Here is a 20098-nt window from a genome sequence, read left to right as displayed (position 1 = left end):
CTGAGGCAGTTGCCAGGCAAAATAATGTCAATTCTCCTCAGGAGTCACCCCTGACACCTCTGTTTGCTTCTAGTCCTGTATCTAGACTAAAGTCCTGGTGGACCCCCAGAGGTGAGGTTGAGAATGTGACCCATTACATGGTGTGCTACACTCAAAAGGAACTGTTTGAGTTCTCTAATTTATATAAACAGAAATCTGGAGAGCAGGCATGAGAATGGTTATTAAGGGTATATGATAATGGTGGAAGGAACATAGACTTGGATCAGGCTGAATTTATTGATTTGTGCCCGCTAAGTAGGGACTCCACTTTTAATGTTGCAGCTTGGAGAATCAAAAAAGGTTCTAATAGTTTACTGGTTTGGTTAGCTGAAATATGGATTAAAAGATGGCCCACTGTAAGCAAGCTGGAAATGCTTGATCTCTCTTGGTTTAATGTAAAGGAAGAGATCCAAAGGCTTAGGGATATCGGGATAGTGAAGTGGATTAGTCACTTTAGACTTACTCATCCCAGCTGGTAGGGTCCAGAGGCATACCCTTGACCAATGCCTTGTGAAATAGATTTGTGAGGGCAGCACCTGCATCTTTGAAGAGCCCTGTAATTGTTCTTCTCTGCATGTCAGATCTAATAGCAGGAACCTCAGTCACTCAACTACAAAATTTAAATACAATGGGAATAATTGGGAAATAATTGGATCCCATGGTGGCAGGGGCAAAGTAGTGGCACTCAACCATCAAAGGCAAAGTGAGTATTGCTACTGTAATGAACAGCAGAGCCAAAGTAGCAATCAAAATAGTCTGACTCTTGTAGAGTTTTGACATTGGCTAACTAATCACAGTCTTCCTAGAAGTGAAAATGATACAAAGCCTACTGCATTTCTACTTAATCTACATGAGCAGAAAACTTCCAGGTTGAATGGACAAAAGACTAATTTGAATTATAAAAAATGAGAATTATGGCCCCTCAATCAATTTCCAGACTTGAGCCAGTTTACACACCCAGAGCCCCTTAATGCAGGGGAGGTCGAGTCCCCTTGAGGAAGGATCCCACTACACTATCGACAATTTATGCTGATAATCTTTCTCCCAACCTTCTCCAGGGACACCTCTGGCCTTTTAACAGGGTAACTGTGCACTGGGAAAAGGGAAATGATCAGAGATTTCAGGGACTACTAGACACTGGCTCTGAGCTGATGTTGATTCCAGAGGACCCAAAATGTCATTGTGGTCCTCCAGTTAAAGTAGGAACTTATGAAGGTCAGGTAATTAATGGAGTTTAAGCTCAGGTTCAACTTACAGTGGGTTCAGTGGTTCCCTGGACTCACCCTGTGGTCATTACCCCGGTGCCAGAATGCAAAATTGGCATAGACCTAATTAGCAGCTGACAGAACCCCCACATTGTCTCCTTGACTAGCAAGGTGAAGGCTATTATTGTTGGAAAGGCCAAATGGAAGCCATGAGAGCTGATTCTACCTAGAAAAATAGCAAATCAATAATAATATCACATCCCTGGATAGATTGTGGAGATTATTTTCACCATTAAGAACTTGAAAGATGCAGAGGAGGTGATTCCCACCACATCTCCATTCAACTCTCCTATTTGGCCTGTGCAGAAGACAGATAGATCAGAGAATGACAGTGGATTATTGTGAGCTTAACCAAGTGGTGACTCCAATTGCAACTGCTGTACCAGATGTGGTTTCATTGCTTGAACAAATTAACACATCTCCTGGTACCTGGGATGCAGCCATTGACTGGGAAATGCCTTTTTCTCCATGCCTGTCCATAAAACCCACCAGAAACAATTTGCCTTCAGCTGACAAGGCCAGCAATATACCTTTACTGTCCTACCTCAGGGATATATCAACTCTCCAGCTTTGTGTCATAATCTCATTCCAAGAGACTTGATCGCTTTTCCCTTCCACAAGACATCACACTGGTCCATTGCATCGATGGCATTATGCTGATTGGATCCAGCGAGCAAGAAGCAGAAAACAAACTGGACTTATTGGTGAGATATTTGCATGACAAAGGATGGGAAATAAAACTGACTAAAATTCAGGAACCCTCTACCTCAGTAAAATTTCTAGGGGTACAGTGGTGTGGGGCCGGTGGAAATATTCCTTCTAAGGTGAAGGATAAGTTGCTGTATTTGGCCCCTCCTACAACCGAGAAAGAAGTACAATGCCTAGTGGGCCTATTTGGATTTTGGAGGCAACACATTCCTCATTTGGGTGCGTTACTCTAGCCTACTTATCAATTGAACCAAAAGGCTGCCAGTTTTGAGAGGGGTCCAGAACAGGAGAAGGCTCTGTAACAGGCCCAGACTGCTATGCAAGTTTTTTTTTGCCACTTGGGCCATATGACCCAGCAGGTCCAATGGTGCTAGAGGTATCCGTGACAGATACGGATGCTGTTTGGAACCTTTGGCAGGCCCTGATAGGTGAATCTCAGTGGAGGCCTCTAAGATTGTGAAGCAAGGCCCTGCCATCTTCTGCAGACAACTACTCTCCTTTTGAGAGACAGCTCTTGGCCTATTACCGGGCTTTGGTGGGAACTGAACATTTGACTATGGGTCATCAAATCACCATGTGACCTGAACTGCCTATCATGAACTGGGTGCTTTCTGACCCATCTAGCCATAAAGTTGGGCATGCGCAGCAGCATTGCATCATCAAATGGAAGTGGTATATATGTGATCAGGCTCAAGCAGGTCCTGAAAGCACAAGTAAGTTACATAAGGAAGTGGCTAACAGCATATACTGCTAACAGAGTGGCCATGATCTCCATGGCTGCCACCCTGCCTTCTCTCCCTGAGCCTGTGCAGAGGTTACATGAGGAAGTAGCTCAAATGCCCATGGTCTCCACTCCTGCCCCTCTGCCTTCTTTCCCAGCCTGCACCAATAGCCTCACGGGGAGGTTCCTATGATCAGTTGAGACAGAAAGAGAAGACTAGGGCCTGGTTCACAGATGGTTCTGCATGATAGGCAGGCAGCATCCAAAAGTGGACAGCTGCAGCACCACAGCCCCTTCCTAGGACATCCCTGAATGACAGTGGTTAAGAGAAATCTTCCCAGTGGGCAGAACTTCGAGCAGTGCACCTGGTTGTGCACTTTAAATGGCCACATGTGCGATTATATACTGATTCATGGTCTGTAGCCAATGGCTTGGCTGGATGGTCAAGAACTTGGAAGAAGCATGATTGGAAAATTGGTGACCAATAAATTTGGGGATAAGTTATGTGGATGGACATGTCTGAGTGGTCTAAAACTGTGAAGATATTTGTATCCTATGTAAGTGTTTACCAATAGGTGACCTCAGCAGAGGAGGATTTTAATAATCAAGTAGAGAATGAGCTGTTCTGTGGACAGCACTCAGCCTCTTTTCCATACACCCCTACCATCGCCCAATGGGCCCATGGACAAAGTGGCCACGGTGGCAGGGATGGAGATTATGCATGGGCTTAGCAACATGGACTTCCACTTACCAAGGATGTCCTCAGCACATCTCTATATTATGGACGTTTTGACTGCTTTGGGAACTATAATTTTGTAGTTCAGATTCTCATAGATAGATAGATTCATTTAATTTTCTTAAGTCTATCTGCTGTTTAGTAAAAGATTGGTTTTAATTAAAATAATAAAGAAACCTAGATATCATCATCGTCATCTTCCTCAACATCAGCTGTGATATTTTATAAATGTAGCAAAAGCTAAAAGTAAATAAGTTGGTATGAAAGTAGAAAGGGCACTGCAGCACACAGACATGTACAACAGGGAAAAATATTCAACATATTTATGGAAAGGCCTAGTAAAACCTGCAATTGCATCAAAGAGAAATCCCATTATTCAGATAAGTAGGCACCAGTGCCTCCTCGGTTGTGGGAAAAAAAAAAAGAAAAAACCGAGGAGACACTCTATTTCAGGATATATCCAGAATTAACTTCAAGGATCCTTTATGAATTATCCCATAAGAATCTGATATGCAGACTTCAGTTGAACGGGAGGCTCTTTTCTGATGGCTGGAGCAGTTGTTTCAAGCATGGAGCACAGTGTTCATTCAAGCTGGGCAGTATTTGGCCTCAGAGAGATTTGGATCCACCACACTGCAGCTGTGAGTCAGACATGTGACCTACGCCCTAAAAGCCTCCGTTTACTATGCAGTTAACTACACGTGTGTGACATAGGTAGAATAACTCTTGTTAAAATGTCTAGCAAGAGACTCGGCACGTATTAATTGCTTGATTAAGGTCTGTATTTGCTGTTGCTGCTATTACTTGCGTTGTCCTCAAAGTGCCAAGTTTACTCCTGCTGACCACGTTGAATGTTGAGAATTCAAAGGCAGTCGCCATGTTCTTTCGTAATTAAAAACAAATCTGTACAGTCACCATGTGTAGACCCAATATACTTTCATTTGCCCAAAAGAAAGATCCACATCTAGAAACACAGGTTTAAAGTGAGGTTTAGAAAATATTAGTTTTTTTTTTCTTTTTTCCTTCACGGTGGTAGGCTAAATGGAAGGTGACTATTGAGGCTAAAAAAAGTAAGAACAGCCAAAGGAAAGACAATTGAAAGGGTCTAGTGAAAAAGAACATAAGGAAAAATCTTCAAGAATTTGATCCTTGATGTGAAAAGCAACTGTATGGTTCATGGTTACATTTCAGGCATATACAGAGGAGTTATGTTAAGCAGTGCTTTCCTGAACCAAAAAAAATAACGTCCAGTCTGTCTACTCATTATTATGGTCCTAGTTATTGTTATTGTAAAAGCGAGAACTTCCTTAAAGCAAACATTGCTGGCGTCAAAAATAGTTTCATTACATTGGTGAAAAAGTCTCACACTGTCACAAGGGCTGGAGTGCGGTCGTACGATCTTGGCTCACTGCAACCTCCGTCTCCCAGGTTCAAGTGATTCTCCTGCCTCAGCCTCTGGAGTAGCTGGGATTACAGGTGCCCGCCACTATGCCTGGCTAATTTTTTGTATTTTTAGTAGAGATGGGTTTCACTCTGTTTGCCAGGATGGTCTCGAACTCCTGACTTTGTGATCCGCCCGCCTTGGCCTCCCAGAGTGTTGGGATTACAGGCGTGAGCCAGGAATTTTTTTAAAAATCAGGATAGAGCATTGAATAAAAACATTTAAAATTTTGTAGAAATTACCTTCTGTATATTTTCTCATCAAATGTTTGGATCTTCTTTCTACTCTAGCAAGTAAAAATCCACTACAGTAAAAATAGCATGGGATTAAAATATGTGAGCAAAGTAAAACTGCTAGTATATTTGCTCTTATCAAATAATCAGATTAAAGAGGAAGTTTGATACAAGTTAAAGTCCACAACCGTTTAATATGCTTTGTATGTGAATTTAGTTGGTTCATCATTAATCATGTTTAGTTGCACCTGATTATTTTGGAGATTCTAATATGCCAGTTTTATTAGAGTCACTGTTCTCAGGAGGTTTATAACAATGATTACAGCTCTGTTAATTATTCCACCTATTTTGGGATTGTTTCAAAGTCAATCTAATTTTTTTAAATCTAAGGTTATAATAGGTAAAGACTAGATGACTTGTTTAGACAGTTTTCATTGTGTTAAGAAAACTTAATATAAGATTTGGTCATTTTAATGTTTATAATATGATATAGTTCATTGCTACTTATGATTTTCTAAATAGAAATATTTTTATGTGGTAATGCTTTTTATAACTTCCACTTTATTTGAACATGAAGAATAATTCTTTATTAATACAATTCTCCTCCTTCATCCTTCCAAGGAGTGAGTCTCCTTAATAGAACCAAGGGCATAACAAATAAAACGCATTTCAAACCTCCAGAGTGATAAAGGTGCAAACTGTAACATGCTGGGTTCTTGTATACAAAGTAATTTATGCAAAAATAGTAATTTCCAGATGTTCATATGAGTGAGAAATTTAAAGTCAAATATATGGGTACAGTGAAAAGTATCTCTCAAAACCTCAATAAACTTCCCAAATACTCTATCTTCTTGCTAACCATCAAATTTAAACTATGATAGTTACAACAAAATAATTATGTTCATAGACATCCAAAGATCACATTTATGGACTGACCAGGGTGCATGATAAATACTCAAATCAGGCAGTAGACAAGAATTGATTCATAAGTCTGGACCAGAATAACATCATGGCAGTAGTATGGTCAGTGGAAAGTCATCACAGCTCAGGAATCAACTGTGCTACTGTGGATTGAAAATAAGACAAGAGTCTGGGTCAATTATTTTAATAAAATTAATGTTTAACTTGGTGAGTACATAGTAGCTGTATATATTTATGGGCTACATGAGATATTTTGACACAGGCAAACTGTGTAATAATCACATCAGGGTAAATGGGTTATTCATCACCTCAAGCATTTATCCTTTGTGTTATAAAAAATAAAATTATACAGTTTTGGTTATTTTAAAATACAGAATAAATTATTTTTGACTGTAGTCACCCAGTTATAGTCAAATAATAGATCTTATTTATTCTACTTAACTATATTTTTGTACCCAATAACTATCCCGCCTCGCCCAACAACTACCCTTCCCAGCCTGTGGTAACCATTATTCTACTCTCTGTCTCTATCAGTTCAATTATTTTAATTTTAGCTTCCAAAATAAGCCATCTTCCTTTGCCTGGCTTATACTGCTTAACATAATGACTTCCAGTTCCATCACTGTTGTGGCAAATGAGGGGTCTCATTCTTTTTATAGCTGAATACTGCTCCATTGTGTATATGTACCACATTTTCTTTATCCATTCATCTGTTGATAGACAGGCTGGTTCCAAATTTTGACTGTTGTGAATAGTGCTGAAATAAACATGGGAGTAAGGATATCCTTTCAATGGATCGACTTGCTTTCTTTTGGGTATATACCTAGCAGTTGGATTGCTGGATCATATGTTGGTTCCATTTTTTGTTTTTTTGAGGTAACTCCGAACTGTTTTCCATAATGGTTGTACTAATTAACATTCCCACCAACAGCATACCAAGGTTGTCTTTTCTCCACAACCTCACCATCATGTGTCATTGTCTGTCTTTTGTATAAAAGACATTTTAACTGGGGGGGATGCCATCTCACTGTGGTTTTGGTTTGCATTTCTCTAATGATTAGTGAGGTTAAACACCTGTTCACATACCTATTTGACATTTGATGGCTCCTTTTAAGAAATGTCTATTCAGATCATTTGCCCATTACTAAATCAAATTGTTACATTTATTTCCTGAGTTGTTTGGGCTCCTTATATATTCTGTTTATTAGTCCCTTGTCAGATGAATAGTTTGCATATATTTTCTCCCATTCTGTGTGTTTTCTCTTTACTTTGTTGATTGTTTACTTTCCTGTGCAGAAGCTTTTTAACTTGATGTGAATCTATTTGTTTATCTGTGCTTTGGTTGCCTGTGCTGGTGGGATATTACTCAATAATCTTTGCCCAGTCCAATGTCCTGGAAAATTTTACCCAATGTTTCCTTTTAGTAGTTTCACCTTTACAGGTATTGGATTTAAGCCTTTAATCCATTTTGATTTGACTTTTTTAACTGTGAGACATAAGAGTCTAGCTTCATTCTTCTGCATATGGATATCCAGTGTTGCTAGCATCATTTATTGAAGAGACTGTCCTTTTCCCAACGTATGTTCTTGGCACCTTTGTTGAAAATTAGGTTACTGTAGATACGGATTTGCTTCTGGATTCTCCACTCTGTTCCATTGGTCTATGTGTCTGTTTTTATGCCAGTACCATGTTATTTTGGTTAATAAGCTTTGTAATAGAATTAAAGTCAGATATTATAATTTCTCCAGGTTAGTTCTTTTTGCTAGGATAACTTTGGCTATTCCGGTTTTTTGTGGCTCCGTATAAATTTTAGGATTGTTTTTTTCTACTTCTGTGAAAACTGTCATTGGTATTTTGATAGAGACTGCATTGAATTTCTAGATTGCTTTAGGCAGTAAGAACATTTTAATAATATTGATTCTTCTAATTGATGAATATGGAATAGCTTTGCAAGTTTTTGTTACCGCTTCAATTTCTTTCATTATTTTTAAAATAGTTTTCATTGTAGAGATATTTTATGTCATTGGTGAAGTTTATTCCTATGAATTTATTTTATTTGTAGTTATTATAATGGGATTATTTTCTTGATTTCTTTTTCGGATTGTTCACTGTTGGTAAATAGAAATGCTACTGATTTTTGTATGTTGATTTTTGTATCCTGCAACTTTACTCTATTTATCAGTTCTAATAGGATTTTTGGTGGGGTCTTCAAGACTTTCAAAATAGAAGATCATATCACCTATAAACAAGAATAATTTGACTTCTTCCATTCCAATTTGAATGCCCTTTATTTCGTTCTTTGGTCTGTGGTAGCTAGGACTTTCAGTACTATGTTGATTAACAGTGGTGAAAGTGAGCATCCTTGTCATCTTACAGATATTAGAGAAAAGGTTTTCAATTGTTCCCCATGCAGTACACTAGCTGTGAGTCTGTCATATACAGCTTTTATTATGTTAAGGTATGTTCCTTCTATATCCAGTTTTTTCAGGACATTTATCATGAAAGGATGTTGGATTTCATCAAATGCATTTTCAGCATCAATTTAAGTGATTTTTTTCCCTTCATTCTGTTGATATGATGTATTATATTGATTGATTTGCATATGTTGAACCATCTTTGCATCCCTGGAGTAAATAAAACTTCATCATGGTAAATAATCTTCAAGGTGTTATTGATTTGGTTTGCTAGTATTTAGTAGAGGATTGTTGCATCAATGTTTGTCATGGATATTTGCCTGCAGTCTCTCTTTTCTCTTCTCTTCTCCTCTTTCTCTTTCTCTTTCTCTCTCTTTCTCTCTCTCTCTCTCTCTCTCTTTCTTTCTCTTTCTTTCTTCTTTCCCTGCAGTTTTTCTTTCTTTTTCTTCCTCTTTCTTTCTTTTTCTTTCTTCCTTCCTTCCTTTCCTTCCTTCCTTCCTTCCTTCCTTCCTTCCTTCCTTCCTTCCTTCCTTCCTTCCTTCCATCCATCCTTATTTTCTTCCTTCCTTCTTTCCTTTCTTCTTCTCCCTTCCCTTCCCTTTGCCCTTGCCTTGTCTTGCCTTCTTTTCCTTTCCTGTCTAGTTTAGTAGGTGTGATACTGGTCTCTCACAATAAATTTGGAAGTATTCTCTCCATCTCTATTTTTTGAAACAGTTTGAGTAGAATTGGTATTCATTCTTCTTTAAATATTTCGCAAAATTCAGTAGTGAAGACATAAAGTCCCAGGCTTTGCTCTGCTGGAAGACTTTTTTATTATGGCTTCAATCTCATTACTTGTAATTGGTCTGCTCAGGTTTTGAATTTCTTCATGTTTCAATCTTTGTAGGTCATATTTGTCAAGGAATTTATCCATTTATTCTAAGTTTTCCAATTTATTGGCATGTAGATGCTCATAGTTTATTGATCCCCTGGATTTCTGTGGTATTGGTTGCAATGTCTCCTTTTTCATTTTTGAATTTATTTATTTGAGTCTTCTTTTTTCTCACTTAGTTTAAGTAAAGTTCATCAATTTTGTTTGTCTTTTCAAAATCTACTTTTAGTTTCACTTATCTTTTCTATTTTTTTGGTTTCAATTTTATTTATTTCGGCTCTGATCTTTATTATTCTTTTCTTCTACTAATTTGAGGTTTGGTTTGCTTTTGCTTTTCTAGTTAAAATGTATCATTATGTTGTTTAGTTAAAGTTTTTCTACGTTTTAAATATAGGAACTTACAGCTATAAATCTTCTCTTAGTATTTCTTTTACCACATCTCATAAGTTTGATAAGTTTGTTACCATTTTTACTTGTTTCAAGAAATTAATAATTTACTTCTTATTTTCTTTGTTGACCTACTGGTCATTCAGGAGCATACTGTTTAATTTTCATGTACTTGTATAGTTGCCAAAATCCCTCTTGTTATTGGTTTCCAGTTTTAATCCACAAGGTTTAAAGAAGACACTTGATATAATTTCAGTTTTTTGAACTGATTTGTGGCCTAACATATGGTCTAACCTTGAGAATAATTTATGTGCTGAGGAAAATAATTTTTATTCCACAGCTGATGGATGAAATGTTCTGTGAATATGTATTATGTTCATTTGGTCTGTAGTGCAGATAAAGTCTGATGTTTCTTTGTTATTTTTCTGTCTGGATGATCTGTTCAATGATGAAAGTGACGTGTTAAATTCTCCAGTTATTGTTGTATTGGATTCTATCTCTCTCTTTAGCACTGATAATATTTGCTTTATATATTTGATTGCTCTGGTGTTGAGTGCATATATATTTACTATTATTATAACTACTTGCTGAATTAACAACTTTTTCATTATATAATAACTTTGTCTCTTTTTATGGTTTTTGTCCTAAAATATATTTTGTCTGATATAAGTATAGCTACTCTTCCTCTTTTTTGACTTCCATTTGCATAGAATGTCTTTTTTCCATCCCTATATTTTGCATATTTTTGTGTCTTTATAGGTGAAGTGTGTTTCTTATGGTTATCAGATCTTTAGATCTTATTTTTTTTCTTTTTATCCATTCAGCCACTCCATCTCTTTTGATGGGAGAGCGCAGTCCATTTACATTCAGGGTTATCATTGATAAGTAAGGATTTACTGCTATCATTTTGCTATCTGTTTTCCAACTGTTGTGGTCTTCTCTTCCTTCTTTCCTTCCTTTATGACTTCCTTTTAATTAAGATAATTTTATCTGGTGGAATGTTTTAATTTCTTGCTTTTTATTTTTTGTGTATTTGATACATGTTTTATGACTTGAGGTTACCACGTAGCATGCAAATAATATTTTATAACCAATTATTTTCAACTGATGACAACTTCAACAGGCTGCATAAACTAACAAACAAACAAGTAAAGATAAAATGAGTACAGTCTCTACATTTGAACTTTATCCTCCTGCTTTTTAAGTTTTTGTTATTTCTATTTATATCTTATTGTACTGTCCATATATTGAAAAGTTGCTGAAGTTCTTATTTTGATCAATTTATCTTTTCCTCTTACTACGCAAGATATGAATAATTTATAAACCAATTTTTCAAATACAATTATATTATAATATTTTGTGTTCTTCTGTGTACTTACTATTATCGCATGAGTTTTGCACCTCCAAATATTTTGTTGCTCATTAACATCCTTTTCTTTCAGATCAAATAACTCCTTTTAGCATCTCTTATAAGACAAGTCTAGTGTTGATAAAATCCCTCAGCTTTAGCTTGTCTGAAAAAATCTTTATTTCTCCATATTTAAAGGATATTTTTACTAGGCATACTGTTCTAGAAGAAAAGTTTGTTTGTTTGCTTTATTTCAGCACTTTGAATATGTCGTACCACTTCCTCTGACATGTAATGCTTACATTGAGAAGTCTATTGCCAGATCTATTGGAGCTCCATTGTGTGTTATTTGTTTCTTTTCTTCATGCTACTTTTTGAGTCATTTCTTTATCCTTGACTTTAGGAGTTTGATTATTAAATGCCTTGAGGTACACCTGCTTGGGTGAAATCTGCTTGGTGTTCTGTAACCTTCCTTTATTAATACTTGAATATTGATATCTTTCTTTACGTTTGGGAAGTTCTCTGTTATTATCCCTTTGAATAAACTTTCTACCTCAATCTTTCCCTGTCTCCTCTTTAAGGCCAATAACTCTTAGAATTGCCCCTTTCAGGCTGTTTTCTAGTTATTGTAGGCATGCTTCATTCATTTTTATTCTTTTTTAAAATGTCCTCTGACTGTGTATTTTCAAATAGCCTGTCTTTAAGATCACTAATACTTTCTTTGGCTTGATCAATTCTGCTGGTAAGAGACTCCGATGCATCCTTCAGTATGTCAAATGCATTTTTCAACTCTAGAGTTTCTGCTTAGTTCGTTTCACTTATTTCAATTTCTTTGTTAAATTTATTCGATAGAATTCTGAATTCCTTTTCTGTGTTATCTTTAATTTCACTGAGCTTCCTCAACACAGCTATTTTGAATTCTCTGTCTGGAAGTGCACGAATCTCTGTTCTGTGCCTTATTTCGTTCATTACGAGGTCATGTTTCCTAAATGGTTTTGATGGTTGTGGATGTTTATTGGGCACTGAGGTATGAGGTATTTTTTTCTTCACATTTTGAGTTTGTTTGTGCTGATTCTTCTTGGGAAGGCTTTCCAAGTATTCTAAGGGACTTTGGTTTTGTAATCTACATCTTTCATCACTGTAGTTGCATCTGCATTAGGAGGCACCCCAATTTCAATAATCTGCGGTTTTACAGATTTGTAGAGGTGGTCGTGGATAAGATGTGGAGGAATTCTCTAGATTACCAGGCAGAGACTACTTTTCCCTTCCATTACTTTTTTTTTTCTGAGACGGAGTCTCACTCTGTCGCCCAGGCTGGAGTGCAGTGGCACGATCTCGGCTCACTGCAAGCTCTGCCTCCCGTGTTCACACCATTCTCCCACCTCAGCCTCCTGAGTAGCTGGGACTACTACAAGCGCCTGCCACCATGCCCAGCTAATTTTTTGTATTTTTAGTAGAGACAAGGTTTCACTGTGTTAGCCGGGATGGTCTTGATCTCCTGACCTCGTGATCCATCCGCCTCAGCCTCCCAAAGTGCTGGGATTATAGGTGTGAGCCACCACGCCCAGCCCCTCCCTTCCATTACTTTTTCCCAAACAAATGAAGTATCTCTCTCTGTTCTAAGCTGCATGGAGCTGGAGGAGGGTTGACACAAGCACTCTTGTGGCCACTAACACTGGGACTGTTCTGAATCAGACCTGAAGCCAGCATGGTACTGGGTTTTACCCAAGGCCTGCTGTAACCACTGCCTGGCTACCATCTATGTTCACTCAAGGACCTAGGACTCTACAATCAGCAGGGGACAAAGCCAGCCAGTCTTGTGTCTTTCCCTTCAGGGCAACGAGTTTGTCTGAGCCCAGGTACGTCTAGAGATGCTGTCAGGAAGGCAAAGTCTGCAATGAGAAAACTGAAGAATCCCCCGATACTCTATTCCTCTGCAGCTGAGCTGGCACGCAAGCCACAAGACAACATCCTTTCCACTCTTTCCTCCCTTTTCCACAAGCAAAGGAGTCTCTCTTGATGGCTACCACAGGCCCAGGCCTATGGTAAGTATTTCCCAGCAACTGCTGATGCTCACTCAAAGCCCAACGGTTCTTTTTTATGCTGGTGGTAAGTGCTGCCAGTCCTAGGACCCTCTCTTCAGGGTAATGGGCCTCCCACTGGCCCAGAGCAGGTTCAGAAATGTCTTCCAAGAGCCAAGGCCTACAACTGGGGACTCCAAGAGCCTGCTTAGTGCTCTACCCCACTGCGGCCAAGGTGGTACCTAAGCTTCAAGGCAAAGTCCTCTTTATTCTTCTCTCTCCTTTTCTCAAGCAGAAGGAGTCTCTCCCCATAGTCACCACAGCTAGGAATGTGCTAGATCACATCTGGAGCCAGCATGTCTCAGAGTGTCACCTAAAATCCACAGGAAGTACTGCCTGGGTATTGCTACTGATTATTCAGAGCCCAAGGGCTCTCTAATCAGCAGGTGATGAATTCTGTCTTGTTCTTCCTTTCAGGGAGTAGGTTTTCTCTGACCCAGGGTGTGTCTAGAAATGTCATCCAGAAGCTATGGCCTAGAATGTAGGCCTTGCAACTTTTGTTTCATGCCCAGTCCTATTGTGGCTGAACTGGTATCCATGTTGCAAGACAAAGTCTTCCTTACTCTCCCTTTTCCTCTCCTTCAACAGAGGGAAAGTGTCTCTCCCAGAGCTGTGAGCTGTGCTGCCTGGCACTGGGGAAGGGTGGCACAAATACTCACTTGGCCATCCTAGCTGGTGTCGCACTAGGTTGCTTGTCCCCCAAGTACACTGGCTCCAAGCACCATGACTTTCCCAGGAAGTGCAGTCCTTGTGACCTAGATTGCCTTTGAAGTTTATTTTAGGTCACAGAGTTATTTATCCCACAGTAGCGAGACTTGCCAGAACTCAAGTTCCAATTCCTGGGTTCGACAATTCCCTTCTGGCTAGGGCTGGTCTAAATGTTCCCTCTGTGGATGTCAATGGAGTTCTGCCTGCTGTTCCTTTCCACACTGATAGAGCAGTGCTGAGCTCCAATGCAAAGCACCACATTTGCTTTGTTCTCCTTCCACCAAGTGCAAAGATTCTCTCTCTGCATTATGGTGCCACTGCTAGGGGATTGGGGAGGGGCGGTGTTGACATTAAAGATGGTCTTTCCTACCCTCTTGGTGCCTCTTTCACTAATATGAAGTTAAAACCAGGTACTATGATTGTTCACCTGAACAATCACCAGGTACTATTTTTGTTCTTGTGAAGGTGCTTTTTGTATAAATAGTTTTTCAATTTGGTGTTCCTGCAGGAGAATGATTGGTAGAGGTTTCTATTTGGCCATATTGCTCCACCGCCCCATTTTCCTAATGATGTCAATTATTAAGGAAACGGAATGTTTTGTAGAGTCAGAGCAAGGCATTTTCCTGGGGAGTTAAGATATACAGACAGAACTTGCAAGTAGCTTTTTAATATGCCACATTCTGTTTTATTCTTAAGGAGATATTCTGTTGGGTAGTTCACCTCAGACTTAATGGTTCACTATGTCCTTCAGCTAAACAGTTTCATCCCTTGAGGGCACAAAAGTTATTGTGATTTTTTTTTCACAAAATTAAAACATTAAGACCTATAGAAATTAAATTCCACAAAAACCAAATCATCATTGTATATCTTATATGAGAATCATGGGTTTTGGTTAGATTTTTTTTTTTACTATATAGTATTGGTCTCTGACTTCCTTCTGTATTGATGGAATCTTTGTTTTCTAAAGCTTATATCCCTATTATAAATGGTGAGAATAAAGCAAATTACAGAAATATGCTTTCCTCGGTTTCTCAACAAATTATGCGATAGACATGCAAGGGTATATCTATGTAGAATGGTTTTAAAGAACCCGAAAATTATGCCAGTATTCCATTATATTTTAAATTTATTCCTAATACATTCTCAATTCCATCACAGATGAGTCTTTAGGTTCCTTCCAGTGAATCTTATTTAGAAAACAAAATTTGGCATCTCTATGTAGGTAAAGGTTTGGGATGCTTCTGCTGAGTGAGAATATTGATGAGATCTACTCTAAGCAAATTTAATATATGAAAGTGAGGTTTTACAAACTAGCAAATTAAGCAATGTTTATTCAAAGCTCAATGACTCTCCAGATTGACAAATTGTCACTACTACCTAAATTGTAAACCTGATGTTATATATGTGTGAGAACATCTAATAAATTGAAGTATTTAATTATGACTAATTACAGAACTATAGCACTTTATTTTTAAGTTAGAGTTTGCTTGTATACATATAGATATTTCCAACTAATAGAAGATATAAATGAAGCATTCTCTATTCTATTCTAGTTTTAATGTTTAGCTATTAATTCTCTAACTGTAATCTATATTTATTACAGTATAGCCTTCAAAAACTCTCCGTTTTACTGTGGACATTTGCCTATATGCATACGGTCTTCATTATAATGCAATATTCATTCCAGCTCATGTCAAAATCCACAAACTTGAGAGCAAATGCTAAGCCTGTACCTGGTAGTCTTTGTATGCAATGTATTGTAAAGCTCTCTACATGCAATGTTGTATGTTTTCTTTTGAACAATTTTTTATTAAAGATTTTACCGTTGCTAAGTCTATGAGAAATAACAATTGTTATTTATTTTCATTTTGGGTAAGTGATAAGAGGGGGCACAAAGCCTTCAAGTGACTCATTTTCCACTCTAAAATCTGTAAAAAGCTCCCTCCAGAGTTTTTACATGTAAGTGTTTGTGTTCACTGAGATGATTTATGTACTCAACTCATTAAAGTATTTTAAAAGGATCCTCAGCAAGGTTAGCATTAAAAAAGAAATTAATTCAATGCTGAGAATATAAATAGAATACTGTAATCATAAAACAGAATAGAAATCAGCTCTTTCTTATCCAACACAAACTTCTTTCAAGGAAAAAAAAAATCAACCAGCTTCCGTAATTACATTTTTATTGTGTTTTTCATTTACACCATATTTCTCTGTTAGGTAAGCTTATAATTGCAGACAGCTCTACCTTATGCATTGAAATTAAAATCACATAGACTCAAGGTCCTATGGGTTTTTTTTGTTGTTGTTCTGTAACTAAACAAAAAATATTTAAAATCTGTTTCTTAAGAAAAAAATAAAACTATTTGATGGACTAGGAATATTGCCATACTTCAAATAATGAGTAAAAATTTTTTAAAAATTGTTTATATGCCAGACATGGTACAGGATGTTTTATAAGAATTATCAAATTTCATTTTTGAAACAATTATGTGATCTATACATATTTTAAGTATCTTAATTTTGCTACAATCAAAAATTCTAACATAAATAGATTTAGAGCAAAAAGGTTCACTATTAGCTCTCAAATGTAGACTTCTGAGGAGAAAATGTAGCTGCAGTTTGAAGCAGTAAGTTTGTCTTTCTTCTCTAAATGCCGTATTTCCAATCTCATGATAAAATAGTTCTTCTCTACCCAGTAACTTTGATAACAACTCCTAGTGCTATGAATTTCTTTGTTTATATAGAGAGAAAGAAAATTTTTTCCCAACATTCCAATTATTTTTATTCTGTTTGCATTGGTTTGATGGGGTCCCAACCCTAACCCCATCATTTTACCCAAAATAATGGAATATGATAATTGGTTAAGTCAATAAGGGCTTAGAGTAGGCTGTTTGAAGAATGGGTTGTTACCTAAACAAAATTTGAGTACTATCAGTTGCGGAGAATTATAAAATAGCTGATATATTAGTTGATAAGAAATGTCCACTAGAATATTATAATCTACACTTAATAAATGTAAACAGTGAGGTTTGAAAAATTAATCTACTTAACAATTATTGCCCAGAATGAAGCTAGCTCCACTTTGATGTTTTGCATAACCTCAAGCCCGTAACTCTGAATCCCATGAAAAAAGACTGGATTGAAATACTTCTGTGAATAGTACATGTCATGCCACATCATTGTATAGGTACTTGGTTTGTCCATTATAACATACCAGATTTGTTAACTGACTTTATATGAAATATGTACCTATCTTTAAAATCAACAGAATTATTTTAATTTTGGATTTTCTAATGAAAACAAAAATAATTTGACAAGTAAAAAAACATGCATCTATAGTATGCAATGGATTACATCCAGATTATTAAACTGTTAACCTAAAGATAGGCATATATAAAGTAATGTGATAGCTGGTTTCCAATGACAGCATCCGACAATTATTCTCATACCTTTATGTTTGCACTGCATGTCAAGAGGTAGAACATATTTCCCTCCCCTTGATTGTGAGCTGTCCGGATGTAACCAATGAGATGAGGCAAAAGTTACATTCTATAACTCCAGGCTTTAAGATGACTGACAGGATCCACTTTCTGTTCTTTAATGAGTAGTCACAACATGAGAAGTCCAAGCCACATGGGGAGACCACATGGAGAACTAACTTGCCTCTGTCAATCCCACATGATCTCCCTGCCAAGTGCCAGCATCAAATGCCAACCACGTGAGTGAGCCTAGTTCGACATTCCAGGCCAATTTTAGATTGGCTCAATAGCCTAACATTGATAGCCATTCCAACAATGGCCCAGCAAGTATCACATGGAGTAGAAAAGAACTGAGCCCAATCATTTTATAGAAAAATGAGAGGTAATCAGATAGCTGTTTTAGGTGTTTAAATTTTGATATGGCTTATAATGCAGCAATATAAAAGCAAAATGCTCAATATCTGTAACAGGTTTCTTAAGTTACAATCCCTGCTCATTAGTCCATCAGTAAAGCCCTCAGATAAAATTTGCTTCTTTGTGTCTGGACCCCATTCTTTTATCCGAGGTATACTGTTCTGCTTCCTACTGTATTAACCCACAGCCTAGTTTGGTCTGCACTTTCTAGACCCAGAGTCAGCATGAAAATTATAAAAAGTCCTCAATCTCTTCGAGCTGGACAAAGTTCAGAGTTTAAAGGACAACTACATTTATATTATTGTATTTATAGCTATACTTATCTCTTTTGTTACCTGGACAGATTCATGCAGAAATTATTCAAGAAAAGCGAACCCTTCTCCATAAGCATTTTGGAAAATCACTTGCAGCCATTGCTTAGAATTTTTAATTTATTTTGAGTTTGGGTTTCTCTCTGATTGAAAATTTATATAACAAACTCGACTTCTGAGATTAAGAGATGAGATGCTAAGGCAAGAATCGTTTAGAAGATACTCCTCTATTCAAGAAAAAAAAACTGATTGTTACTTTTTATGTAATGCTATAATCACTCTCCCTTTTCCTCTCTTCACTACTTTATTTTCAGAAAGTTTGCTTATAACCATGATATATCCATTTTGGGGAGGTCTATACTAGCAAAGAGAGTTTTCCTAAAATTTTTGACTGAATAAATTAATTAATATCAATTACAGATTATATAATCTCATTTTTTTCATCCTTAGTTTTTCTGACCTATATGAGGCCAATAAAGAGCCCAGAACTGAATTTGGAGAAAAGACATTAGGTATGATGGTCTGAAAGACATCAGCAGTAGCTGACGTGGGATTTACCATTTTTAGTATTCAATATATATTTTAATGTAATGTGCCATCTGCAGTGCACCACAGAAATGCAAATCTCAAATCATATTTTTCCAGTAAGTTTGCTTTTTTTAATTGCGTGGACAGAGAAAACTTTGAAGAAAATTACCATAGCTAAGTTAGATTAGTATGAGTAAGTGTTGTTTCTTGGACAGACTAATTTTTCAATAGGCATTTGATACTCTACTGTTTTACAAGTGTCTACCTTTTCTCTAGGCCAAACATAATTTTGGACTCCCATTGATTAAGAACCTCTGATCCGATTTAAAGCAAATTTACTGATTGCCATAGTCAACAAGTTTTCAAATGAACAAAATGTATATAGCAAATAATAGGGGACCCCAAACTGGTGTACAGCATTTCAAATGTTACTGAATTTTGATTTAAAAATAAAATTAAATAAATTCAAGATTTTTTCTATCTTGTGGTTATTAGTTATTTTATAATATTTACACTGAAATTTATCCAAATTTAGCCTATAGAATATCCAACGCTCTAATATTGCTGTTATTAGCTACTCACAGGAAGTGTTAAATATATTGTATTCTAATAAATAATAAAGGCAAAGAGTCAATACCCACTTCAGGAAACATTTTGTTTTTAACATATGTTTGAAAATAAATAGCATAGAGGGCATCTGACTACGTGTATGTTAGCCCGAGAGGTAATTTGCTTTAACTCGCTGAATCTGTTCTCATTTGCTAACAACTCCCAGTTTCTCTTTCATAAGATTGTTTTAAGTGCTCATTGGGCATTTTAAGTTCTCTTTGTAAGAGCTGCATCACGATTCTTATAAAGAACTTGTTGAATCATAAGCTGTTTCCTTAAGCACCAGTTATGTGGGGGACCTTGTGCCAGGCACTGGGCAACATAAATGAGAATCACAACAAGGACTAGGATTAAGAGGCAGGTACGTCCTCTTCTAGAACGTAGCAGTAAGGAAGCACCAACAAAATAAAATCGTACTCAATATAATTGATAGTTAACTGCAGTATTTTTATAAAATATAAATGTAAATATAAAATATTACATAAATAGAAGGTGAGTATGACTGATTTATTCTTTTTGTGTCAGGCTCCGATGTGGCTCAGCACAGTGCTTATGGCCCATGCTTTCAAGAATCTCAGCTTAGGAGGAGGCAAAGAGGTAAAGCACAGGTCAACATGCAGTGTTGGACTACATAGGAAGTACATATCCTTCCTTAGTGCTGGCAAGACAGACGACTTAATGCCTTTCGGGGTAAATATCCTACCTATTGATATTGTTACTGCTGCTGTTGTTAAATTACTTTTATGGAAAGAAATACATGATGCCAAGGTCTACTCAAGAGAGACCTCCTAAATATTATTTGTTTCTTTAAACATCTTCTCTCTCTTATTATTAATTGGTAAGGAGAAAAAGAGCTAAATGTTTCCAATTTGAATGTGATATGC

The 20098-nt window shown here is 36.9% G+C and overlaps 1 long non-coding RNA gene across 2 annotated transcripts in view; it reads right to left on the bottom strand.

The window, feature by feature from the left end:
• LOC104658371 overlaps positions 1–17356 on the bottom strand; it is a 29764-nt gene extending 12408 nt beyond the window's left edge. For both annotated transcript variants that reach the window (XR_747424.1, XR_747423.1), the window contains exons 1-3: positions 17323–17356; positions 6080–6204; positions 5153–5214 (exon numbers count right to left, since the gene is read on the bottom strand). This is a non-coding gene — a long non-coding RNA (uncharacterized LOC104658371). The remainder of the gene's footprint in view (positions 1–5152; positions 5215–6079; positions 6205–17322) is intronic.
• Between the last annotated feature and the right edge of the window lie 2742 nt (positions 17357–20098).

This window comes from Rhinopithecus roxellana, chromosome 15 (assembly GCF_007565055.1).
Source record: "Rhinopithecus roxellana isolate Shanxi Qingling chromosome 15, ASM756505v1, whole genome shotgun sequence".
NCBI lineage: Eukaryota > Metazoa > Chordata > Mammalia > Primates > Cercopithecidae > Rhinopithecus > Rhinopithecus roxellana.
Note: the sequence above shows the minus strand (reverse complement) of the source record. Positions and strands in the feature narration are given on the sequence as shown.